This window comes from Oryctolagus cuniculus, chromosome 19 (genome assembly GCF_964237555.1).
Source record: "Oryctolagus cuniculus chromosome 19, mOryCun1.1, whole genome shotgun sequence".
Taxonomy (NCBI): domain Eukaryota; kingdom Metazoa; phylum Chordata; class Mammalia; order Lagomorpha; family Leporidae; genus Oryctolagus; species Oryctolagus cuniculus.
The window spans coordinates 58,840,622-58,867,942 of NC_091450.1; the positions used below are offsets into that span (position 1 = coordinate 58,840,622).

General features: G+C 40.4%; 2 pseudogenes; both read left to right on the top strand.

Moving 5' to 3' along the window:
* The first annotated feature begins 6,339 nt into the window (after positions 1 to 6,339).
* On the top strand, positions 6,340 to 14,460 carry LOC138846896 (homeobox protein SIX4 pseudogene; annotated as a pseudogene).
* Positions 14,461 to 17,023: 2,563 nt separating this feature from the next.
* On the top strand, positions 17,024 to 20,360 carry LOC127486819 (protein-L-isoaspartate O-methyltransferase domain-containing protein 1 pseudogene; annotated as a pseudogene).
* Positions 20,361 to 27,321: the final 6,961 nt, after the last annotated feature.

Sequence of the window (27,321 nt, forward strand, 5' to 3'; positions counted from 1 at the left end):
TGCAAGAAAAATCATTTTTAAAACACATAAATTTGAGTGGTCAAAATTTCTATTTTGAAAGTGCAAATAGAGATGGCACCCTGTACAGAGAAAGTGTAAGTGCTAAGACGATGCCCAAATACCAAATTACAGGGTCTTTCTGCTTCTCTAAAACCTGGGTGAAAACCCCAAGCCAAATAAAACTTCTGTCTCTACCTTACTCAGTCTATGTTACTGTGATATTGGAAACATATGAAGGAGTGAGACATCCTAGAAACAGCTGTGTAAAGAGGTCAATGCCCTGGAAAATACCCTGCAGGCCACATATTGAGAAAACTCGGGGGAACCAGGTGCCTGTGGGGAGGGAAGCAGGAACCAACAGCGCCTGTCCTGCATGAACCGCATACACACAGCCCACATTCTCCCTAGAGACCACCCAGTCCCCACTGCACAATCGGGGGAGACGTGGAGCTACTGCCACACAGCTGGCCTGCTATGACTCTGGGCTGAGGCTGAGAAGTCTCACCCAAGCAGGGAAGGGGCAGGACCTCGGGGGTGCTGGGTGCCAGTAAAGCCCCCAACCCACAGGTCTGAGGGGACCGAGGGGAAGCCCTGTGCCAGCGCCAATATGGAGCCCACAGATGCCGGAGGCCTGTGTCCTCCTGGCCTTCGGCTCCGTTTTCCCCTCTCGATACAACCAGGTCCACACACTCACCATGTCGCGGTTGTCAGCTTCCGAGGTGCCCAGCGTCCCTGGTGAGTGAAGATGGAGAGCTGCAGAGGTCGACTTCGCTTGGGAGCCTCCTGGCGGCGGAGCTGTCTCCCAGGAGTTCACTCTGCAGGCAAAACTCTGAGAAGATTGTGACGTCCAGGCCCCGCGTGCTGATGCACTGTGGACGTCACCTTGCCTGATTGGACAGTTTGCCAGCTTTGAGTGCACGGAACGTCACAAAGCACGGAGCCAATCAGCGTCCCCCATAGCAAGGACCCCTAACTTCAAGTTGTCCTGGATGGGAACAGCGAGAGACAGACCTGGGTTCAGGTCTGAAATGGCCGCCCCTGGGCTCTGCCTCCCCGCGGCTGGAGGGCTCTCACCTCCGAGCTCCTGCTACCCACTGGCCTCGCCCTGGGTCCCCGTCCTTCTCCCTGCGGATGCTGCCTGGAGTTGGAGGTAACCTGTTGCAGTGAGTTACAGTTCTGTTTATCCACTTTCGGCGCTTTCATTTTCCTTGTATTTCTGCTCATTCTGTTGGGTCGTTTCTATTACTTTTTAATATTGATTTGAATAACACTTAGATATAACATAATTTAATTTTTTTCTTTTCTTCTGTTTTCCACTCTGCCTATTGATCTTTTATATTTTCTAGTTATTTCTTGCTGGCACTTGGTAAGCTAATGGATTTTTAAAACATTGATCTTTCCCACAACATTAAATTCATTTATCAGTTTATTTGTTTTTAGATTTTATGGATTCTCCCTAAATAAATATCTCCAATATATTGGCAATTTATTGTTAAGAAATTGATCTTTACATCTTATTTCATTTCTTTTTGCTCTCCCCCTCGCCCCCAACTACTCCTCCAATAAGAAGTTGGCACTAGTGGAGACTTCCTGGTCTAGGTTTACTTCCAGGGTAAAAGCTGTCAATGATTCTGTATTAATCATGGTTTTTATTGTAGGATCCTTTTAAAAAATTTTGATCTGAATAAGAAAGCCATTGCTCTTTTTTACTATATTGCAAGCAGTTTTTAAAAATTACATGCTGATTTCTAAATGTTTTTGAACATTAAATTGTCATGTGATTTTCTCCTTGAATTTTTCACCTACCTGGAAAATTTACATGCCTTGTTAAGAAATGTTAACCACCTCTTGTATTTTTTATTATATGTGACTTGTTATTCATTATATTTTCATATGTGCTTTCATTTATTATAAAAATACTAAGGATTTATACATCTGTATATGAAAGAGAGGTTTATACTTAATTTATATTGAAAGTTCTAGTCAACCTGGCATCATTATAAATGTAATGCTGGCTTTCTAAAAGAAATCTGAAAATATGCTTTGCTTATTTATACTTTGGTACATCTGAGAAATATAGGTGTTTTATTTCTTAAATGTTTGAAATATTTTGTGTTTCTATAACTGAAGTTTTGCTTCTCTGTTTTATTGGTTGGTGGCCTTCAAATTGAGATTCAACTTGCTTGTTTTAATTTGGAGTTTTCCTATTTTATACTTCTTATATTGGGTTTTAGGAATTTATATTTGTGTTTGGGAATTTGATTTTCAAAGTATAGTGGATTTTTATCTCTAGTCAAGTTTTTACCCTAAGAGTTTTTTTTTTTTTTTTTTTTTTTGACATGCAGTGTTAGGTGGTGAGAGAGACAGAGAGAAAGGTCTTCCTTCCATTGGTTCAACCCCCAAATGGCTGCGACAGCCGGAGATACACCAATCCGAAGCCAGGAGCCAGGTGCTTCCTCCTGGTCTTCCTTACGGGTGCAGGACCCCAGGACTTGGGCCATCCTCCCCTGCCTTCCCGGGCTACAGCAGAAAGCTGGACTGGAAGAGGAGCAACCGGGACAGAATCCGGTGCCCCAACCAGGATTAGAACTCTGGGTACTGGCACCACAGGTGGAGGATTAGCCTAGTGAGCTGCGGCACCGGCCTTACCCCTAAGAGTTTTACAATATTTTTTTCTGATCTTGACAAGGCTCTTCTCTCTGTAAACAATTGTTTTAATACATGAAAATGGACACTATTGTTACTTTCCCCTGTGTTTCCTCAATTACTTTTATTCATAGTTTATTAATTTTGTTAAAATTAAAAGGTATATCCTGGGGCTGATGCTATGGCATAGTTGGTAAAGCCACCACCTGCAGTGCTGGCATCCCATATGGGCCCCAGTTCAAGTCCCAGGTACGCCCCTTCATATCTAGCTCTTTGCTATGGCCTGGGAAAGCAGTAGAAGACGGCCCAAGTCCTTGGGCCTCTACAACCATGTGAGAGACCTAGAAGAAGCTCCTGAATTCAGATAAGGGCAGCTCTTGCTGTTGCAGCCATCTGGAGAGTGAACCAGTAGATGGAAGACCTTTTTCTCTCTCTGCCTCTGCCTCTCTGTAACTCTGCCTTTCAAATATATAAATAAATCTTAAAAAATATTTCCAGAAATGAATGATAAGATCCTCTAGGCACACCAGGGTTAGAACAAAGCATGTGTGAAGCATCCCAGATTGCAGAGATGCATACAAATTGAACTTGGTGAGTCATAACATCGATTGTGTTCACCTTTGAATAAAGGCATCTGTGAATGAAGGTTCACTACAACAATCATACCCAAGACCAAACATTCTCAGCTTTGGTGACTATTACAATCATCTAGGCAGCTTTTAAAACACATTTATCTCCAGGGTAAACCTGGGACCAATATAATCAGTCCCTGGAGGTGGGAAACTAGGCATAGTATTTTTAAAATCTGTCCTGTGTGATTCCAATATGTAGTCAGGGTTGAGAGCAGCTGATGATGACAGTCACACTGCTTCCTTTCCAGATGCATTTTAGATTTCCTATTATGCACATTCCAGATTTCCAAGATGATATACATTCTCAGATTTAAATCCCTGTGAAGGTCTCACATGTAACTGTTGAATATTGCTGCATAAGAGAAATGACAGTTCCTTATTCATATTGGTCAGAGTTTGGGGAGAGATGAGGGAGAACAGAAGAGATTGAACAATGAGAAGCAGAACTGAAATGCATTTTTGGCAGCGCATGGTTTGCCACCCTGAGGTTGAGCAGCTTTCCTGCCAGCCTCACTGATGCCCAGGAGAATGTGGTGCCAAGGAACTGAATTTCTGTATTTCCAGAGTGCACATTTCTCTCACCTGCAGATGGCTTGATTGTGCTCTATATTTGAGGGAAAGAGTGAATTACACAAAATTCAGTTGAAACAAGGACTTTTAATTCTTGCAAATCAGAAGTCAGGTTGGCCACACAGTTACAGAGCTCAGTAAATAGGCCCAGTAAATAGGCCCATTCAAGCCAATGTTGGGTGGTAAAATGGAACATGTACTCAACCAGCTGGGATTTCATTCTGTCTCTGTCAGTTTCTTATTCCTTAGCCAGATTATTTAATGAATCCCAGTTTTATTCTGTGAAAAATGGGAGTAACAAAAGCTGTGATTCCTCGGATTTATGTGAGAAATAAAGAAGTTAATCTTTCTAAAGTGCTTGAAAAGAGGCTAGCATGCACTTAGTTCTCAATAAGCTTTAAGAACACATTTAATTCACCTTATGTGGAACATATTATTGAACGTATATATTGAACTACCACCATTGGTGTTGGAATGGAGTGAGGGATGCTGCAAGATAAGAAAGGGTGCAAGTGGCTTCTTCTCTTACATAACTGGAAGTTATCTGGGGGAAGTCAATGCTTAAAAAATAACCAACACTGCTAGTAGATAAGTGGCATTTTAAGGAATGACAGTTTTAACAATTTTTTAAAAAACCCGCTGTACATTGTTTTTTTTAAAATAATTTTTAAATTTATTAAATGTGAATAAATTTCATGTATTTCATATATATGTAGATTTAGTTGTATTCTCATCATACCCACACTACCTTTCCTCATCATTCCTTACTTATTCTTTTAATTTTTACAATGATATATACTTCAGTTTATTTTATAATCATAAACTTAACCCTCTACTAAGAAAACAATTCAACAAGTAATAATAAGGAGAAAAAAAACCCAAAACACTGTTCTTCAACAGCAGAGACTTGTGTTGTAAACAATAATCAAATCACAAAATGTCAATTTCACTCATACATTAAATTTCGGTACTCTATTAGTTATTACAAATCAGGAAAAATATTTTTCTTACTGGAACTTGTTTATTTCACTAGGTATAATGCTTTCCAATTTTATCCATTTTGCTGCAAACAGCAGACTTTCAATGTTTTTATAGCTGAATAGTATTCCATAGTGTGCATATGCCACATTTTTTTAACTATTGGTCGATGGACATTTGCCTGGATTTCATTTCTTAGCTACAGTGAATTGAACTGGAGTAAACATAGAGGTACCAATAAGTCTTCCATATGCTGATTTCACTTTGTTTGAGTATATTCTAAGAAGTAGGATGGCTGGGTCATATGGTAGACATATTTCCAGATTCCTGAGCTATCTTTCACAGTTGCTGGACCAGTTTACATTTAAAGCAACAATGGATTGGGGAACCTTTTCCCTCACAACCTCACCAACATTTATTGTTTTTTGATATCTTATGAAAGCTGTTCTAATTGGGGTGAGGTGAAATCTCATTGTGCTTGTTGTTTGCGTTTACTTGATGGATAGTTATCTTGAGAATTTTTTCATGTGTCTATTGGTTATTTAGATTTCATCATTTGAAAAATGCCTCATCAAGTCCTTTACTCATTTCTTAACTGGGTTGTTTGTTTTCTTGTTGTTGAGTTCCTTGAGCTCTTTATAGATTCTGGATATTAATCCCTTTTAAGTTGCATAGTTTGCAAATAATTTCTTCCATTCTCTCAGTTGCTTCTTCACTTTGATGAGTATTCCCTTTGCAGTGCAGAAGATTCTTAGCGTGAGGTAATCCCATGTTTCTATTTTTTGCTTTTATTGCCTGTGATTCTGGGGTCTTTTCAAAGAAGTCTTTGCCTATGCCAGTGTGTTGCAGTTTCCCCATTTTCCCCTAGTAATCTGATTATATCAGTTTGTATATTTAGATCCATGATCTATTTTGAGCTGATTTTTGTATAAGTTGTTATATAGCCATTTTGTTTCATACTTCTGCATTTGGAGATACAATAATCTTACAACCCTTTGTTGAAGAGACTGTCCTTTCTCCAAGGATTAATGTTAGCTCCTTTGTCAAATATTAGTTGGTTTTAGAAGTGTGGATTTATTTATTGGGTTTCTATTCTGTTCCCTTCATCTTCATGTGTAGTTTTGTGCCCATACCAGGTGGTTTGATTGTAACTGCCCTGTAGGATGTTTTCAAATCTGGTATTGTGCTGGAACTAGCTTTGATTTTCTTGTGTAAAATTGTTGTAGCTATTCAGGGTCTCTTGTCTTCTCTAATAATTTTAGCATTGTTTCTTATTATTTGCATCATTTTGAATATGTAAATTGATATGCATAGTATGAGTACTTTGATTAAATTAATTATTCCTATCCATGAAAATAGAAGATTTTTTTGTGTATTCTTTGATTTCTTGCTTTAATATGTTGTAATTTTCATTGCAAAGATTTTTGACATCCTTGGTTAAATTTATTCCAAGGTACTTAAATATTTTGTTGCTGTTGTGAATGGTACTGACCTTACAAGTCCTTACTTAGCCATGGCATTTTCTGTGACTACAAAGGTATTGATTTTTTGCATGATGATTTTATATCTCAGTATAGAAATAAAGAGCTAAGTTCAAGAGTGCAAAGCCAAAGTGAGTTTATTGTGTAGAAAGCTGTACAGAGTCCTACGAGACAGGAGAGGCCCAGAGTTTGGAGACCATTATCAGTGAGGTGAACCTGTTGTTTGTGTCTTCAGTTTTAGTCTTTAATATTCTCCCATGGGACATGTTTTGTTGGGACATGCAGAGGTTCCTGTTTTAGAATGATTCTTGGAAAATCTCTATGCCTTCCTCTTAATTTTAATAGGATCTTAAGATGTCTCTAAAAATAAAAAGATCCATACAAAATTTTGATGGCATAACCCAAAAATGTAGTGAAGCAATAAATGAGTTCAGTAAAGTTAGAAAATACAAAATCTCAAAAGTACATGCATGGGGGAGCCAGAGCAGAGGGGGGTAGTCTTTGCCTCTGCCTATGGCGCTGCCATCCCATATGGGCACCAGCTTCTGTCTTGCTCCTCTTCCTATGCAAATCTCTGTTATGGCCTGGGAAAGCAGTAGAAGAAGGCCCAAGTGCTTATGCCCCTGCACTCATGTGGGAGACCCAAAATAAGATCCTGACCTCTGGTTTTGGATTACCCCAGATGAGGCTGTTGCTGCCATTTGGGGAGTGAACCAACTGATGGAAACTCTTTCTCCCTGTATCTCCCTTTGTGACTCTGCCTTTCAAAAAATAAAATATTAACAAAAAGTACATGCAGGTACCCCTAAGTGATGCACAACAACCCATTAGGTTGTGGAGAGAATTAAATAGAATTTGTGATTTTTTTTTTTACCTTTAAAGGTACAAGTATAACCTGCTATGTATGCTTTTAACTTAAATGTGTCTGTCTTTTATGTAAGTATGAGAATACTATACACATCTATAGAGCTTTGCATGCATGGCAGAGCAAGGCCTTATTGACAAGGGTGTTTAATCTCCACCTGGTATTGGGGCAACATCCTCAACCCTGATAATATCCTGGCCTATTTAGCCCTAACATGGTTTGCCTTTATTAATTTTTAAAAATATTTTTATTAATTTGTTAGAGCAGGAGAGAGGAAGGACGAAAGGAAGCCAGCAAGGGAATTGGGAGACAAACGAAAGAGAAAAGAGAGTGCTCCCACCTATTGGTTCACTTTCAAAATGCCTGCAACAGCTGGGAATGGACCAGGACAAAGCTAGGAGCCTGGAATTCCTTCTGGTTCTCTCAAAATCTCAATTTGAGGGAGAAGTCTTCATTCATGTCATTCATGGATTTCTTTAATTTTTGAACTTTTTTTCTTATTGCTTCTGAATAATCCTTAAATTAATTTTTTTGAGTTCCATTTCAGGCACTTCATAAATCTCTTCATCTTCAAAGTCTAATATTGGAATGTTTTTGTATTCCTTTGGGGAACTCGTGTTGTCTTCCTTATTCTTGTTTCTTGAATTTCTGAGTTTATTTTTAGGCATTTGTGGAGACACTTGTTGGATCTTTCCTCTGATGGCTTTTATTTTTCTGCTATGCCTGTGTGGCTTCTGCTCTATTAGTGAATACCCAGATGCTTGAGCTGGCTGTGGCCTGAGGGCTCTAGTCTGTGCTCCAGAGTGGGGTGAGTATCCAGGGTGACACCCATGTTGGATGCGGTATGTTTTCCTTATTGTCAGCAATGGGGAGTGGATGATCACCTATGCTGGCATCATCACACACCTCCCCCTCTTCTAAGGTGATCAGTGCCTGAGTATTAGGCCTCAGTGGATGCATCCTTCCACCATGCTGATTCATGAGCTGCACAAAGGATCTGTGCAGTCCTCAGGATGAGCACTGATCCTCTGGGATATCCCACCCCAATCAGGGAGCTCAGAATGTGTGGATCTGTAAACAATGATTGCCCAGAAACCCAGAAACACCTTGCACCCACTCAGTCACAGAGTTCACACAGTGTCAGCCCATGGGGCAGGCACAGACATGTTGTGCAGAGGATCCACTCTGCCCCACTAGCCTGGTCCTATTCATGGAGAGGTAGAGATGTTCCCAGAGCCAACTGCATGTGAATATTCTGCCTAGGCAATTTGAGCTTCAGAGCCAGTGATGTGTTGAGAGGCTAGGGGCACCTTGCACTTGTACATGGGAGCCCAGCCCCCTGTCAATCATCCCAACAGACTCAAAGTCTATTGAGAACATGTATTTTTCCCTCTGGTAAAATACTGGATCCCAAACATGCACAATGCATGCTGGACACAGCCTTACTTGTTTCAAAATGATGACTTCTGCCCATCAGTTGTTGGGCACATGCAAGAGATTCTGCATCCAGTACTGATGTCATAATGTCACTGTATCTGCACCCATTGCTGGGAGCTGGCACAATGACATCTGTCCTTGCCAGTTGCTGGGCAAGTACAGACGAGCTGCTGTAGCTGATATGTACTTATGTACAAAATGACACCCACCCTCTTTCACCTGGTTGCCAGGCACTGTTGTGGGGAGGAAGTAGAGATGAATAGAAAGAATAATGCCCCCTTTTTTTCCTGGGTGGGTGTGCATCCTGTTTCCCTCAGGGCTCCAGGCCAGACACAAAGTGTAGGCCTCTAGGCTCTCACTCTGGCTTTATCACCAGTAGCATGGGGTGCTGCAGTCTGATCTAACCTCACTCTCCAAAGCTGATTCTTTCTCCAGCTCTCGACTTCTGGGGTTGTGTGTTATGTCTGTGATCACTGCTGCACATCTGCACCTTCCACACACAGATCCACAACATCTCCTCCTTCTGCAGAATCTCCACTGCAGCCAGGGGACGTTGCGCCCGCTGCCACCAAGGTGAGCAGAGAGGAAGGGGCAGTGGTGGCGGAAGCGACGTGGTGATGAGCAGAGCGGTGCCTGATTAGGTACAACTCCACTTGGAACTTCTGGGCCAACACCAAGCCTCTGCCGCTGTCTTCGCCACTGCTGCGGGCGCGAAGACCTCTCTCGCCTTCTCGCTAGACCATGTTCCCGATGTGTGTGAGGCGCTGCAGCAGGGGGCAACCTGGACCACCTGGCTAGGTTCCTGTGGCCACTGCCCCAGAGCAACCTGCTACATGGCAACGAGAGCCTGCTGAAGGGGCGGGCGCTCCTGACCTTCCACCAGGGCATCTTCCCAGATGCCTGGATAAGAAACAGCATCCTGGAGAGCCACAGCTTCAACTCAGCCAACCACCTGCTGCTGCAGCAGCTCTGGTACAAGGTGCGCTACACCGGGAAGGTGCACCAAGAAGGCGGCCTAGGCCGAGGGACCCTGCGGCTGTGTGCCATAGGCAACTACCAGCTGCACAGGACATTGCCCCTGCTCTGCACCATCTGGGACTGGGAGGAGATGGTGTATTGTTTCAAGGAAAAGTTGCACAACATGCTCAAGGAGCTCTACAAGCAGAATCACTACCCCTCGCCCTCCAAGAAGCAGCACCTGGCCAAGATCACCATCTTCTCCTTCACCCAGGTCAACAACTGATTCAAAAACCAACAGCACTGAGCCTGGAACCCGTTGGAGAGCCAGTCCAAAAGTGAGTCAGATGGCAATTCCAGCAATGAAGGTGAGTCCAGCAAAGGACAGGAGGATCTGTTTCCTTACCCTCTCCAGAGTTCCTCTTATGGTGTCACCAACCTCAGCTTGTCCAGTCACATGGAGCCCGCGAATTGGAAATAATGAGATATCCTTAAGTGGCTGGTGCTGTGGGCTCAGCAGATTAACGCCCTTGCCTGAAGCACTGGTATCCCATATGGGCACCAGTTCGAGACCTGGCTGCTCCACTTTTGATCCAGCTCTCTGCTATGATCTGGGAAAGGAGTAGAAGATGACCCAAGTCCTTGGGCCCCTGCACCCACGTGGGAGACCCAGAAGAAGCTCCTGGCTTCGGATTGATGCAGCTCCAGCTGTTTTGACCAATTGGGGAGTGAACCATCCATTGGATAGAAGACCTCTCTCTCTCTCTCTCTCTCTCTCTCCCCCTCTCTCTGTCTCTATCTCTATTCCTGTCTCTATCTATCTCTCTGCCTCTCCTCTCTCTGTGTAACTCTGACTTGCAATAAAGAAATAAATCTTTAAAAAAAAGATATCCTTAAGCTATTCTGGAGTTTTGTTGAATGGAAGCTTAGTACCTGCAATTACTTCGCCTGTTTTCCTTAATGGTAACTATTTCATTCAGAGACCCAGTGGAGTCATCCTAAATGGATTAAATGTGAGAAATACACAGTGTCCTTAGCCCACCAAAAATGTCAACCAACATTGTGAACAATGGTATCTCCATGATGGACATCCTGGGGCCTACCTCCCAGGATGTGAAGGATTTCAATGTGCTGCAGTGTTCTGCAGCCAACTCGGCATCCACCACCTCCTACAGCCCCAGTGTCCAAGTGTCATTCCCAGGGCTGATCCCCAGTGCTGAGATGAAAAGAGAAGACATTCAAACAGTGGCTTCCCTGGAGGGAAGCTCTGTGGTGACATTCACTACTCCAGTGCAAATCAACCAGTACGGCATTGTCCAGATCCCCAATTCCAGAGCCAAGGGCCAGTTTCTTAATTGGAGCATTGAATTCTCTCCACTTCAGATGCTGCCTGTCTCAGTGGCAGCTTCACCAAGTAACAGTTCCATAAATTCAAGCACTTCAGACTGGAGCACATTCATCAGCAAGTCCACCCCAGTGCAGCAAGGCAAGGTTTTCTTGAGCTGTCTCACTCCAAGTGCAGTGGTATACACTGTTGGTATTTCTGGCCAGACACTGGGATCTGTGAAACAGGAAGGCTTAGAAAGGAGCCTGGTGTTTTCTCAGTTGATGGCCGTCCATCAGAATGCTCAGGAAATGCAAACCTGCCATCTGAAAATCCCTCAAGGAGTGGCCTTCACCCTCTGGCCTCTTTGTTGGTGAATGTGTCCCTAACTCAGTTTTTCCCTGACTCCACCTGCACTGCTAACTTCCACTGAGCTCAACCCTGACATCACTGATAACCAGCCAATGCCTGCACCTGTGGCAGGCAAATCCGCAGGGGTGGCGGTCAGCAGTGCTAACTATGCAACTCTTCAGAACTGCTCCCTCATTACTGGCCAGGACCTGTTGTCCATGCCCTGGGGGAAATTGTTCCTACCTCTGAAGACCAGATGGGCCATGCCTCCATAGCAGTGCACCAGAATTTTGTCAGAGAACACCATTTGGTTCTGCAATCAGTAGCTAACCTAAAAGAGAACCTCTTATCAGATTCTGAGAACAAAGCAACAAGCAGCCTAATTATGCTGGACACCAAATCTAAATATGTCCTAGATGGCATGATTGAGACTGTGTGTGAAGACCTGGAAACAGACAAAATAGAGCTTGCTATGCTCCAAACTGTCCAGTTGGATGAAGATATACAAGGCTTATAAACTTCGTGTGCCCCTCCTCTCCCTTTTTGGCATCAGAGGCAGATGTTGTCCTGAAGCCCTGAGAACACAAAGAATTTTCCCATTCAAAGGAAAACTCTGCTTTTACAAGCATATGCATTCAAGAGACTTTAGATCTGCACAAAGATCACAGTTAATTATATAGAGTAGAACTGCATTACTGCAGCCTTTTTGTTCAGATACAATGATCTCTTTTAAATTGATGGAGACAAAAGAATCAGATGAAATATCTCAAGGCAAAGTTTTACCCTTTATTGACAATATCATTCTAAAGTGAAAATGGAATTTAATAATTTTTTAAATTAAAAATGTTTACATGTAACACAGAAAACTAAATACAGCTGCAGACCATTAGAAACAATGCAATTATTTTTGTTTACCTTTATACCATGGCCATTGATAAAATTAAGCATAAATTGTACTCCAAACTGTTCTAAGGGTGTCTTTTTAAAGTTCAGTGGATTAATTATATATTTGTGTGTAGGTAGAGAGAGACACACTTCTCTTTTTCAGCATTTTTGGCTTAGGTCTCTGCACATTTGCAAATGTGATTGCTTATAGCTCAGTGTAGCTGAGCAAGTTGGAAACTCCAAGAAAAACTCAAACTTCACTGTGAATGTAAATATATGAGTTCTACATGCAGGCTTTGAGTAATTGCAGTGAATTTTATTTATATTATATATTTTCCTCTTACACTTCAGGCACTATGAATTGAAAAGAGAAATGTTTTCTTACTGTTTATTGTTATTGTTTGAACAGGAAGTGAACATAGTTGCTTCCAACAAAGTTTTACTTTTTATAGGATTTTAAAAGCAATGACTTTTTTATCAGGAGTCTCTTAAGGTCAATATTAATAACATTGAAATCAGAAATCTAACATCTAATGTTGGAATTTTGGTAATTTTTTCAAATCTTTGTTCTTTAGTTAGCAACTCTGATTCATTTAAATATGTTTTCTATAGAATTCTGCGTTCCTTGTTACTTTGTGGCCTTTAAATAGTAGTAACATATGGAACTGTCCATGGAAGCACTGATGGTTCTTTTCTACTGTCTAACAGGGTTAATTTCATCACAGAATTTTTCACTAAATTTTAAGTATAAAGTTTATAATGCAAATTGATGAACAGCTAATTATTGTTGCTACTTTCTGTTCCATTTAAAATAAGAACAGCATTATAGATACCACATAAAAGCAATTCTTCAGGCTATGAAAACACCATTATAGAGTTAAGAAAGAATTTGTAAATTCTCTTGAGCAAAATCCTGTTGAAACTTCATTCTAAATGTTTTTGAAACAGTTGTTAAGCAATGATACATGACTCTTGTTTGCACTATATTATCATGTCTTCTTTAAAAGTAAATATTTTTTTGTTTCTGTAAAAAATGAATAGAGGAAATCTGTTTCAAACAATAAATATGGTATATAAAATGTAAAATCATGTGACATTTAAACAGGTACAAAAGCACTTTATAGAATTATAATCTGTCTCTCTCTCTCTCTCTCTCTCTCTATATATATATATATATATATATATATATCAATTGGATACAGTAACAAAATGGAGACAAGTAACTATTATTCTGTTGTTGGTTCTGAAACAATGAAGTATAAACTCATTTATTTGATGTGTGGAATATCTCTGAAAGAGTGGAGATTGAAGTGTTATGCACTGCCTTTAAGGGTGAAGATATACATAATTGAACAGCAAGGAATACTGTTTTTCTTTTTTTTTTTTTTGAGAGAGAGAGAGAGAGTGAGTGAGAGAGAGAGAGAGAGACAGAGAGAAAGGTCTTCCTTGTGTTGGTTTACCTCCCAAATGACCACTACAGCTGGCACTGCACTGATCTGAAGCCAGGAACCAGGTGCTTCCTCCTGGTCTCCCTCATGGGTGCAGGGGCCCAAGCACTTGGGCCATCCTCCACTACCTTCCCTGGCCACAGCAGAGAACTGGACTGGAAAAGGAGCAGCTGGGACTAGAACTTGGTGCTCATATGGGATGCCTGTGCCGCAGGTGGAGGATTAACCAAGTGAGCTACGGCACCAGCCCCAGGAATACTGTTTTTCATTATGTTGATATCTTACAAAATAAATAAAAATATTTAAATCATTAAAGTTAGAGCATCTTATCAACACCATCACACCACACTCCTTATCAATCTCCCAAATTCATCATCTATATATAGGAAAATGATTTTTACCTAAAATCATGCACACTATAGGTAATCTTCTTTATTTTTTTTTATTTTTTTTTTTGACAGGCAGAGTGGACAGTGAGAGAGAGAGACAGAGAGAAAGGTCTTCCTTTGCCGTTGGTTCACCCTCCAATGGCCGCCGCGGCCAGCGCGCTGCGGCCGGCGCACCGCGCTGATCCGATGGCAGGAGCCAGGAGCCAGGTGCTTTTCCTGGTCTCCCATGGGGCGCAGGGCCCAAGCACCTGGGCCATCCTCCACTGCACTCCCTGGCCACAGCAGAGAGCTGGCCTGGAAGAGGGGCAACCGGGACAGAATCCGGCGCCCCAACCGGGACTAGAACCCGGTGTGCCGGTGCTGCTAGGCGGAGGATTAGCCTAGTGAGCCGCGGCGCGGCCAATCTTCTTTATTTTTAACATCTATTTTGATCTTCTGCTTTGTTTCATGTTGTCTGTTTTCAAATACACTTATTTTTCATTTAGAGTCATATTTTTGGCCCTATGCTTTAATGTTAATTTTCCATGTTATACCTTCAAATGTATTAATATTTGATTATTTTCAATTCATTTTTGCCTTTTTAATTTTATTTTTAAATAGAGAACACAGTGAACTTTGAACATTTTGCTATATTTTTTCATGTGTATCAACATGACATGTAAAATCTGTTAGCATATCTTGCTTAATAACTTACAATTCATATGAAAAAATATCTATTGTGATGTATTCTCTTGAAAAATAAGATGAAATAATTGAGATAATTTTGTTGGAATGCTCATTATAAAGGAAAAAACTTTGGCTGCAAAATCATTTTCCTTATTCCTTCCTGAAACATACTATGCTAGTCATAAAGCAGCTATTATGTAGCCATGAGGTAAGATTATGGAGAATATAAGCCACATTGTCAGGATCATGTCAATGTTACATTCTCAGACTACTATATTAGTCCCAAATCATATAATTTGGGGAGCTTGTTACACAGAAAAATAAAATGATTTAGAAAAGCCTATGACTTCAATTATCTATTATGTTCAATCAAGTTTATTATTATTATTATGATTTTTGACAGGCAGAGTGGACAGTGAGAGAGAGAGACAGAGAGAAAGGTCTTCCTTTGCCATTGGTTCACCCTCCAATGGCCACTGTGGCTGGTACGCTGCGGCTGGCACACCGCGCTGATCCGATGGCAGGAGCCAGGTGCTTATCCTGGTCTCCCAAGGGGTGCAGGGCCCAAGTACCTGGGCCATCCTCCACTGCACTCCCTGGCCACAGCAGAGAGCTGGCCTGGAAGAGGGGCAACCGGGACAGAATCTGGCACCCCGACAGGGACTAGAACCCGGTGTGCTGGAGCCGCAAGGCGGAGGATTAGCCTAGTGATCCATGGCCCCAGGCAAGTTTATTCTTAACTGAATGGAAAGAGTATTATTTTATTTTATTTATTATTTAATTATAATTATTATAAATCATCCTCCTTATCTCTTACCCAGGTTGCCCCTTACAATACTTTAGTCTCCAACAAATGAAGCATTAAGTCCCTCTGGTATTGAGGAAAAGATTTCCCAGTGGCTGTCCCCTCTCAGTTTCAACATAATCCTAGCATTACTTCAGGAGTAAAACTTTGAGAAAGATCTACCAAGTCATATAGATATCTTGCAGACTATAATATCTTTTTAAAATCTAAAATGACACTTGTTCCTCTTATCTGTTCTATTAAAAGACACTATTGGTTATAATTAATCTAAACCAAAAACAGCAGTATTATTTTTACTTCAGTATCAGTTCACTTATGTGCTTTTTTTCTTTTTCTACAATAAAGAAAAGTATAGAGAAAGCAATTTTCTTTTTTTTAAAGTTTTTTATTTATTTATTTTTTGACAGGCAGAGTGGACAGTGAGAGAGAGAGACAGAGAGAAAGGTCTTCCTTTGCCATTGGTTCACCCTGCAATGGCCGCCGTGGCCGGTGCACTGCAGCCGGCGCACCGCGCTGATCCGATGGCAGGAGCCAGGTGCTTTTCCTGGTCTCCCATGGGGTGCAGGACCCAAGTACTTGGGCCAACCTCCACTGCACTCCCTGGCCACAGCAGAGAGCTGGCCTGGAAGAGGGGCAACCGGGACAGAATCCGGGCGCCTCGACTGGGACTAGAACCCGGTGTGCCGGCGCCGCAAGGCGGAGGATTAGCCTAGTGAGCCGCAGCGCCGGCCCGAGAAAGCAATTTTCAAGACATTTCTTACAATTTTCCCTTTAGATTAATAAACAGATGGCAGTGAGAGAGCAGGATAAATTAAGAAAAGATATTATAATTTAAATAAGTAGCTATGAAGGGGCATGCTAACACTTGCCTGTTAGTTACACATGTTCAATTCCTGCTAGTAATGCCTAGCTCATTTTTATCACTTATTTATCCACAAAATAATTGTTATCTTAGGGTAACTGCTGTAGCGCATCAGGTTAGGCTGACACTTAGAATGTACACGTCAATCCACCTTCCTGATATTTATTTGTGAGGAAGCAGATATTGGCTCAACTAGATGGGTTCCTGCCACAGATATAGGAAACCTGGGTGGAGTTTATGCCTCCTGGCTTTGACCTAGCCCAGCTGAAGCTACTGAGGGAATTTGGGGAGTAGAACTGAAAATAAGATTCATTCTCAATCTCATTCTCATTCTCATTCCCATTCATTTCTCTCTCTCTCTTTCTCTCTCCCCCCCATCTCTACCATTCTGCTCTTCCAAAAAATAAATGCATTTTTTAAAGATTTGTTTATTTGAAAGGCAGAGTTACAGAGAGGCAGAGGCAGAGAGAGAAAAGTCTTCCATCTGCTGGTTCACTCTGCAAATGTCTGCAAGGGCTGGAGCTGGGCTGATCCAAAGCCAGTAGCAAGGAGCTCCTTCCAGATCCCCTATGTGGCTGCAGAGGCCCATGGACTTGCATCATCTTCCACTCCTTTCCCAGGCCAGAGCAGAGAGCTGGGCTGTAAGTGGAGCATCCTGGACTCAAACTGGTGCCCACAGGGAATTTGGGCACTGCAGGCCACAGCTTTACCCACTATGCCACAGAGCCAGCCCCAATGAATACATTTTTAAAAGAATACATTTTTAAAAGGCAGCGGTGTTGTGGTGGTAGTGGCAGCCAGCTGCCAGGGTCTCAGGAGCCTGGCCCTGCACATTGCTGCTGTGGGCTGGACCAACAGCCATGCCACAGGTCTTTTGGAACAAATCATGGGATGCAGCTTCATTCAGATGTGGTAGAATATGCCAAGGAAAAATTTGAGCGCTTTATAAAAATAGTGATAGCTTTGATAAATTTGAGTTCTGTGAACCTTCATTGGTGGTTGGTAATTGCCTCCAGAGATCATCTGACAGACATCAGTATGATCAGATTTATTGTGATTCTAGAGTCCAGAAAAAACTACATGAACATTTTACTGAATGTGGGAGGCATACTAGTCATGCTTACAGAAAATCAGTTAACACAGATTATGCTAACTGGAGAAACCACTTGGGAAAGTAAAAATAACCTTGCTATTTCATTTGCTCCACTTGTGCACCAAAGTGAGAATGATTATGGCAAGCTTGCCATTGTTGGACTGCCTCCCTGACCTGTAAGAAAACTGCAGGACTTGTCCAGTATTTACATTTGCTGCAAACTTAGAACTTTCATAAATGATAAGATGCAGGCCAAAGGGATTTCCCAAAAGGAAAAGAAAGAGAGTGAAACAGAATTAATAGGCAAGTCATTGTAGGTAATAAGCTTATTCCTCAACCTCTAGACAGTGAGGAGGATGAGAAAATGGAAGATTAGATAAAAGAGAAAGACCACAGTGAAGCCATGAAGCCAGAAGAGCCTCCTCAGAATTCACTGAGACAGCAAACATGAAGCTGCCCCTCGTTGAGTCTTTAAAAATTTACTTGACATATTTTAGAAATAAATTACAGATTGATAAGAAAGAATGACTCCTGATAATTCCTGTAGTCTCAAACCTGTAGCATTTGCTAGAAGTTAAGAGAATTATTTCTTTCATAAGAGTGAATTATAGTGGGGCAAAAAGTATAACCTGTTTCTCTCAGTAGCAAAAATGAATCTCTTTTATAAAGTCTATTTTTTTAAATCTTGGAAAAATGCTATTTATCTCAGACTGATTTGAAAGTGGAATACAACCATAGTCAAGACTTGTGACCTATAAATCCTTTTTCTGACTCCTTATGGATTCATAATAGTGAAGCTTAGATGTAATTTTATGTAAGGTTTAAATCATTGTTAAGCATATAAATCTGGTTTGAACAGTAGTTATTTTATTTCCTCTACAAAAACTTTCTTATAAGGAAAACAAATGCTTTATAGACCTATTTGCCTTACTTTGTTGCAATCATTATTTCTGTGTTGCTGTAGATATATTCCAAGCAATATATGTGTGCACCAATAATGCAACATCACACTAGGACCACAAGGAGTCATAACTTTTATGTAATTTTTAGAACTTTCATATGAGTAACATACCTGTATAGACACAATTAAAATTAGGCAACCTGTGCAAACCCAGCAATGCATTCTACACAATCCAAACAACCTAAATAACTATTGCATCTCCAAGATGAGGCTTATGTCCTTTGACAGCTCCAGGAATCCAACTGAAAACATCAAAGTCAAAAGAATTAATTTACAGCTCTGAATCTAAAAACAAGTCTATCAAAGATATCAGAGGTTTAAAACATTTGGTCAAAAGAGGATCCCAGACCATTCTGAAAAATAACAATCATCTATCCAGACAAGGTGTTTCAGCCAGAGCTATATATAAACTAGATTTAATCAGTCACAAAGTGATCAATCAAATATTTCAGAATGAGTAGATACTCCAGAAAAATCTTAACTCTTTTAAGACTCAGGTATTTTAATTTTAGATTATTTGTTTTTATTGTCACACAATAGTTGTACATTTTATAGGGTACAATGTAACATTTTGATATATGCAAACATTGTATTGATCAAATTAGAATAATTAGCATCTATTGCTTCATATATTCAAGATTTCTTTGTAGTATGAACATTCAAATGTCTTTCTTCTAGCTATTTAGAAATATACAATATGTTATTGTTAACTATTTTTACCCTACTGTGCAAGAGAACACCAAGATTTTTTTTACAATAAGAAAAAATAACTTTAATTCAATAAATTACATCTGAGGTTTTTTTTTTTTACTTTTTTTGAGAAACTTAACTTACTTTAAAGAAGAACCCAAGAATAATACATCTGTTGCGAGTACTTAGATATAACTATAGCTTATGAGACATAAGAATAAATTCCACTTAATACACTTAAAAGAAGTAAATCTTTGAAAACAAGTTTTACTACTAACTCTCATAATACAACTCTCGGAGGACAGAAGTCCTCCATGGGAAGTTAGTGCACAGTGACACTTGTTAATTTAACGATTAACACTCTTACATATGATGTCAGTGATCACATGAGGCCCTTGACATGGACTGCCTAGGTTATGGGAGCCCTTTGAATCCACAAACTACTTCAGTATTAGACAAGGCTATAAGCAAAGTGGAAGTTCTCTCCTTCCATCAGAGAAAAGCACATCCTTCTTTGGAGGCCATGTCTTTCCATTGGGATCTCACCCACAGAAGTCCTTCATGTAGGACAGTTTTTGCCACAGTATCTTGGCTTTCCATCACTAAAATGCTCTCATGGGCTTTTCAGCCACACCAGAAAGCCATAAGGGCTTATTCTGAGAACAGAGTGCTACTTCAAGCAATTGTCATTCTATTAGTAAGACTTAGGTATTTTCAAGCAATCAGAGCTTAACAACAATAGCAGAAAATCCAAGACTCAATACACATGAAATCCTCATTTCCTAGCTCAGTTACTAAAACAGCAAAGAAAAAAACCCTTGAATAGGAGAATTAGCACACATACTCACCCTACTACTTGAAGCAGTTTAAATGTATTGAGAAAAGTAAAGGTCAAGAATCAAATCTCTAAACTTTTTTTGGGGGGATTTTTTTTCTTTTTTTTTAAACTTTTATTTAGTAAATATAAATTTTCAAAGTACAGTTTATGGATTACAATGGCTTTCCCCCCATAACTTCCCTGCCACCCGAAACCCTCCCATCTCCAGCTCCCTCTCCCATTCCATTCACATCAAGATTCATTTTCAATTATCTTTATATACGGAAGATTGATTTAGTATATATTAAGTAAAGATTTCATCAGTTTGCATCCAAACAGAACATAAAGTGTAAAATACTGTTTGAGTACTAGTTATAGCATTAATTCACATTGGACAACACATTAAGGACAGAGATCCCACATGAGGAGTAAGTACACAGTGACTCCTGTTGTTGACTTAACAATTTTTTTTTATTTTTTTTTATCTTTTATTTAATGAATATAAATTTCCAAAGTACAACTCATGGGTTACAATGGCTTCCCCCCCATACCGTCCCTCCCACCCACCACCCTCCCCTTTCCCACTCCCTCTCCCCTTCCATTCACATCAAGATTCATTTTCGATTATCTTAATATACAGAAGATCAGCTTAGTATACCTTAAGAAAGGATTTCAACAGTTTGCTCCCACACAGAAACATAAAGTGAAAAATAATAGATGATTTTTTTTAAATGATGAGGAAATCAGATCAGACCTATTGTCATGTTTAATCCCAGTGAGGGTCAAGTTGGGAATTGATAATTTCTTTTTTTTTTTTTTACAGAAGATCAGTTTAGTGTACATTAAGTAAAGATTTCAATCGTTTGCACCCCCATAGAAACACAAAGTGAAATATACTGTTTGAGTACTCGTTATAGCATTAAGCCTCAATGTACAGCACATTAAGGACAGAGATCCTACATGAGGAGTAAGTGCACAGTGACTCCTGTTGTTGACTTTACAAATTGACACTCCTGTTTATGGCATCAGTAATCTCCCTATGCACCAGTCATGAGTTTCCAAGGCTATGGAAACCCCTTGAGTTCTCCAACTCTTATCTTGTTTAGACAAGGTCATAGTCAAAGTGGAGGTTCTCTCCTCCCTTCAGAGAAAGGCACCTCCCTCTTTGAAGACCTGTTCTTTCCACTGGGATCTCACTCACAGAGATCTTTTTGCCAGAGTGTCTTGGCTTTCCATGCCTGAAATACTCTCATGGGCTTTTCAGCCAGATCCGAATGCCTTTAGGGCTGATTCTGAGGCCAGAGTGCTATTTAGGACATCCACCATTCTATGAGTCTGCTGAGTATCTCACTTCCCATGTTGGATCACTCTCCCCTTTATTTATTCTATCGGTTAGTGTTAGCAGGTACTAGACTTGTTTATGTGCTCCCTTTGACTCTTAGTCCTTTCATTATGATCAATTGTGAACTGAAATTGATCACTTGGAATAGTGAGATGGCATTGGCACATGCCACCTTGATGGGATTGAACTGGAATCCCCTGGTATGTTTCCAACTCTACCAATTGGGGCAAGTCAGCCCGAGCATGCCCCAAATTATACATCTCTTCCCTCTCTTATTCCCACTCTTATGTTTAACAGGGATCACATTTCAGTTAATTTTTGACACTTAAGAATAACCGTGTTATAAGTACAGAATTAAACCAGTCATATTAAGTAGAACAGACAAAAAAATACTAAGAGGGATAATGTATTAAGTTGTCCATTAACAGTCAGGGCTATGCTGATCAAGTCACCATTTCCCATAGTGTCCATTTCACTTCAGGAGGTTTCCTTTTTGGTGTTCAGTCAGTTGTCACTGATCAGGGAGAACATATGGTATTTGTCCCTTTGGGACTGGCTTACTTCACTCAGCATGATGTGTTCCAGATTCCTCCATTTTGTTGCAAATGACTGGATTTCGTTGTTTCTTACTGCGGTATAGTATTCTAAAGAATACATATCCCATAATTTCTTTATCCAGTCTACCGTTGATGGGCATTTAGGTTGGTTCCAGGTCTTGGCTATTGTGAATTGTGCTGCAATAAACATTAGGGTGCAGACCGCTTTTTTGTTTGTTAATTTAAACTCCTTTGGGTAAATTCCAAGGAGTGGGATGGCTGGGTCGAACGCTAGGGTTATCTTCAGGTTTCTGAGGAATCTCCAGACTGACTTCCATAGTGGCTTAAACAGTTTGCATTCCCACCAACAGTGGGTTAGTGTCCCTTTTTCCCCACATCCTCGCCAGCATCTGTTGTTGGTAGATTTCTGTATGTGAGCCATTCTAACCGGGGTGAGGTGAAACCTCATTGTGCTTTTGATTTGCATTCCCCTGATTGCTAGTGATCTTGAACATTTTTTCATGTGCCTGTTGGCCATTTGGATTTCCTCTTTTGAAAAATGTCTATTGAGGTCCTTGGCCCATCTCTTAATTGGGTTGTTGGTTTTGTTTTTGTGGAGTTTCTTGATCTCTTTGTAGATTCTGGTTATTAACCCTTTATCTGTTGCATAGTTTGCAAATATTTTTTCCCATTCTGTCGGTTGTCTCTTCACTCTCCTGACTGTTTCTTTTGCAGTACAGAAACTTCTCAATTTGATGCAATCCCAATAGTTGATTTTGGCTTTGACTGCCTGTGCCTCCTGGGTCTTTTCCAGAAATTCTTTGCCTGTGCCAATATCTTGAAGGGTTTCTCCAATGTTCTCTAATAACTTAATGGTGTCAGGACGTAGATTTAGGTCTTTAATCCACGTTGAGTGGATTTTTGTGCAAGGTGTAAGGTAGGGGTCTTGCTTCATGCTTCTGCACGTGGAAATCCAGTTTTCCCAGCACCATTTATTGAATAGACTGTCCTTGCTCCAGGAATTAGTTTTAGATCCTTGATCCAATATAAGTTGGCTGTAGATGTTTGGGTTGATTTCTGGTGTTTCAATTCTGTTCCATTGGTCTATCCATCTGTTTCTGTACCAGTACCATGCTGTTTTGATTACAACTGCCCTGTAGTATGTCCTGAAATCTGGTATTTTGATGCCTCCGGCTTTGTTTTTGTTGTACAAGATTGCTTTAGCTATTCGAGGTCTCTTGTGCCTCCATATGAATTTCAGCATCATTTTTTCTAGATCTGAGAAGAATGTCTTTGGTATCTTGATTGGGATTGCATTGAATCTATAAATTGCTTTTGGGAGAATGGACATTTTGATGATGTTGATTCTTCCAATCCATGAGCATGGAAGATTTTTCCATTTCTTGCTATCCTCTTCTATTTCTTTCTTTAAGATTTTGTAATTTTCGTCGTAGAGATCTTTAACGTCCTTGGTTAGGTTTATTCCAAGGTATTTGATTGTTTTTGTAGCGATTGTGAATGGGATTGATCTTAGCAGTTCTTTCTCAGTGATGGCATTGCTTGTGTATACAAAGGCTGTTGATTTTTGTGCATTGATTTTATATCCTGCTACTTTGCCAAACTCCTATATGAGTTCCAATAGTCTCTTAGTAGAGTTCTTTGGATCCTCTAAGTACAGAATCATATCGTCTGCAAAGAGGGATAGTTTGACTTCTTCCTTCTTGATTTGTATTCCTTTGATTTCTTTTTCTTGTCTGACGGCTCTGGCTAAAACTTCCAGAACTATGTTAAATAGCAGTTGTGAGAGTGGGCATCCCTGTCTGGTACCAGATCTCAGTGGAAATGCTTCCAACTTTTCCCCATTCAATAGGATGCTGGCTGTGGGTTTTTTATAAATTGCTTTGATTATATTGAGGAATGTTCCTTCTATACCCAATTTGCTTAGAGTTTTCATCATGAAAGGGTGTTGAATTTTATCAAATGCTTTCTCTGCATCAATTGAGATAATCATATGGTTTTTCTACTGCAGTCTGTTAATGTGGTGAATCACATTGATTGATTTGCGAATGTTGAACCATCCCTGCATACCAGGGATGAATCCCACTTGGTCTTGGTGGATGATTTTCCTGATGTGTTGTTGTACTCTATTGGCCAGAATTTTATTGAGGATTTTTGCGTCTATGTTCATCAGGGATATTGGTCTATAATTTTCTTTCAGTGCTGCATCTTTCTCTGGCTTAGGGATTAAGGTGATGCTGGCTTCATAGAAAGAATTTGGGAGGATTCCCTCTTCTTCGATTGTTCTGAATAGTTTGAGAAGAATTGGAGTTAGTTCTTCTTTAAATGTCTGGTAGAATTCAGCAGTGAATCCATCTGGTCCTGGGCTTTTCTTTGTTGGGAGGGCCTTTATTACTGTTTCAATTTCTGTTTCACTTATGGGTCTATTTAGGTTTTCCATGTCTTCATGGTTCAATTTAGGTAGATTGCATGTGTCCAGGAATCTATCCATTTCTGATAGGTTTTCCTGTTTGCTGGCATACAGGTCCTTGTAGTAATTTCTGATGATTCTTTTTATTTCTGTGGTGTCTGTTGTTACGTTTCCTTTTTCATCTCTGATTTTATTGATTTGGGTCTTTTCTTTTTTTAGTTAGTTGGGCCAATGGGGTGTCAATTTTGTTTATTTTTTCAAAAAACCAGCTTCTCGCTTGGCTGATTTTTTGTAATTTTTTTTTGGATTCAATCCTGTTAATTTCTTCTCTGGTTTTAATTATTTCTCTTCTCCTACTAGATTTGGGTTTGGTTTGCTGCAGTTTTTCTAGGTCCTTGAGGTGCGCTGAAAGCTCATTTATTTGGTGCCTTTCCAATTTCTTGATATAGGCACTTATTGCTATAAATTTGCCTCTCAATACTGCTTTTGCTGTATCCCATAAGTTTTGATATGTTGTGTTGTTGTCTTCATTTACTTCCAGAAAGTTTCTGATTTCTCTTTTGATTTCTTGAATGACCCAGTGTTCATTCAGGAGCATGTTTTTCAGTCTCCATGTGTTTGCATACTTTCTGGGGTTTCCTGAGTTGCTAATTTCCAGCTTCATTCCGCTGTGGTCTGAGAAGCTGCATGGTATGATTCTAATTATTTTGAATTTGCTGAGACTTGCTTTATGGCCTAGTATGTGATCAATCCTAGAGAAGTTTCCATGCACTGCTGAGAAGAATGTGAAGTCTGTAGATGTAGGGTTGAATATTCTGTAGATATCTGTTAGATCCATTTGGGCAATAGTGTCAATTAAATCTGCTGTTTTCTTGTTGATCTTCTGTCCGGATGATCTGTCTATTTCTGAGAGTGGAGTATTGAAGTCCCCCAGTACTATTGTATTGGAATCTAAATCTCCCTTTAAGTCCCTTAACATATCTTTTAAATAGACCGGTGCCCTGTAATTAGGTGCATATTCATTTATAATAGTTACATCTTCCTGAACTTCCTGTTGAATTGAACCCTTAATCATTATATAGTGTCCCTCTTTGTCTCTCTTAACAGTTTTTGTATTAAAGTTTATTTTGTCTGATATTAATATGGCTACACCTGCTTTTTTTTGGTTTCTGTTGGCATGGAATATCTTTTTCCAACCTTTCACTTTCAGTCTGCATGCCTCTTTGTTAGAGAGATGTGTTTCTTGTAGGCAACAAATAGTTGGGTGTTGTTCCTTAAGCCAGTCAGCCAGCCTGTGTCTTTTAACTGGACAGTTCAGGCCATTCACGTTCAATGTGACTATTGATACGTAGTGACTTTGCCCTGCCATTTTCCCGGAGATATTTTCTAGTATATGCTTTGAGCTTCCCATGCTCTTTTACTGGTAGGTGTTCTTCCTTTCCCTTCTTTCATATTGATGGCCGTGTTTCTGTGTTTCTGAGTGTAGCACATCTTTAAGCATCTTTTACAGGGCCGCACGAGTGGCCACAAAGTCTTTCAATTTCTGTTTGCTATGAAAGGTCTTTATTTCACCTTCATTCACAAATGAGAGCTTGGCAGGATATAATATTCTGGGCTGGCAATTTTTCTCTCTTAGCACCTGTGCTATGTCTCGCCATTCCCTCCTAGCCTGTAGTGTTTCTGATGAGAAGTCTGCTGTGAGTCTGATTGGAGATCCTCTGAGAGTAATCTGACGTTTCTCTCTTGCACATTTTAGGATCTTTTCTTTATGTTTCACTGTGGTAAGTTTCATTACCACGTGTCGTGGTGAGGATCTCTTTTGGTCATGTTTATTGGGGGTTCTATGAACTTCCTGTACTAGGATGTCTCTGTCCTTCTCCAAACCTGGAAAGTTCTCTGCTAGTATCTCACTAGAAAGGCCTTCTAATCCTTTCTCTCTCTCCATGCCTTCAGGAACTCCTAGAACTCGAATGTTGTTTTTTTTAATAGTATCCTGTAGATTCCCAACAATATTTTTTAGATTTCTAATTTCCTCTTCTTTTCTTTGGTTTCACTGTATGTTTTCCTGTGCTCTATCTTCTAAGTCCGATATTCTCTCTTCTGCTTCACCCATTCTGTTTGTAAGGCTCTCTAATGTGTTTGTCATTTGATATATTGAGCTCTTCATTTCATTTTGATTTCTCTTCACTATCACACTTTCCTGTTCTACTAGTTTCTGAGTTTCATTTTGATTCTTCCTTAAAATTTCATTTTTACGTCAGAGATTTTCAATCCTGTCCAATAAGGATTTCTGTAGTTCAAGGATTTGCTTTTGAAAACTTCTAAATGTTCTTATCATAAATTTTTTGAAATCCGTATCTTGCATTTCTTCTATCTCATCATCTTCATAATCTTGGTTTGGGGTGTTTTGTTTATTTGGAGGTATCATAGTGTCATCATTGATCTTGTTCCCTCGATTTCTGTGTTTGTTGCTTGGCACAGTTAATTCTTTCGTCACTGTGCGTTTTTTTTTTTATTTTATACTATGTCCGTGTTAAGTGGACTGCCTGCTGTTGGAGGAGCCTTGGAGGCTTGAGATGGGTGCGGCCTGAGAGCTCTGCTTGGTTCTTCCTGGTTAAGGGTGTCCAAAGGTGACACCCTCAGGTTATGCATGGTAAATCTCTCTCCTTTTTTATTTATTTATTTATTTATTTATTTATTTTATTTATTCAGGGGGTAAGTAACACTGCATGGCAGGGCTTCTCCCCAGAGTCTGTTTAGGCTCCTCTGGACTCCCACTGGGTTGCCTAGGCTACTGAATTGTAGTGACTCAGTTCCTTAGCTCTCCTCTGTTGATATGTAAATCCAGAGAGGGGGCCTGCTCTTTGTCTCTTGTGAATTCTTCGAGCCTTGAGAGAGAAAGCCCCAAGCTCTTTTTTTTTTCCTTCTTTCAGGTAGTGAGTTTGCTGCACTTTCCGGCCCCCCTCTAGATTCTGACCCCCGTTCCCCCACCAATGTCTCGGGTTATTGAGCTCACCTTCCCTTCCAGCGCCGATGTGTGGACTCCGAGCCCTGGATGTCGGAACTCTCCCCGCTGTTGTCTGTGTTTTTTCATGCACTCCCCTTCCCGCACTGGCGTGCAGACCCTGCGGCTTCCACAGCACCCGCGGCTCGGCTTC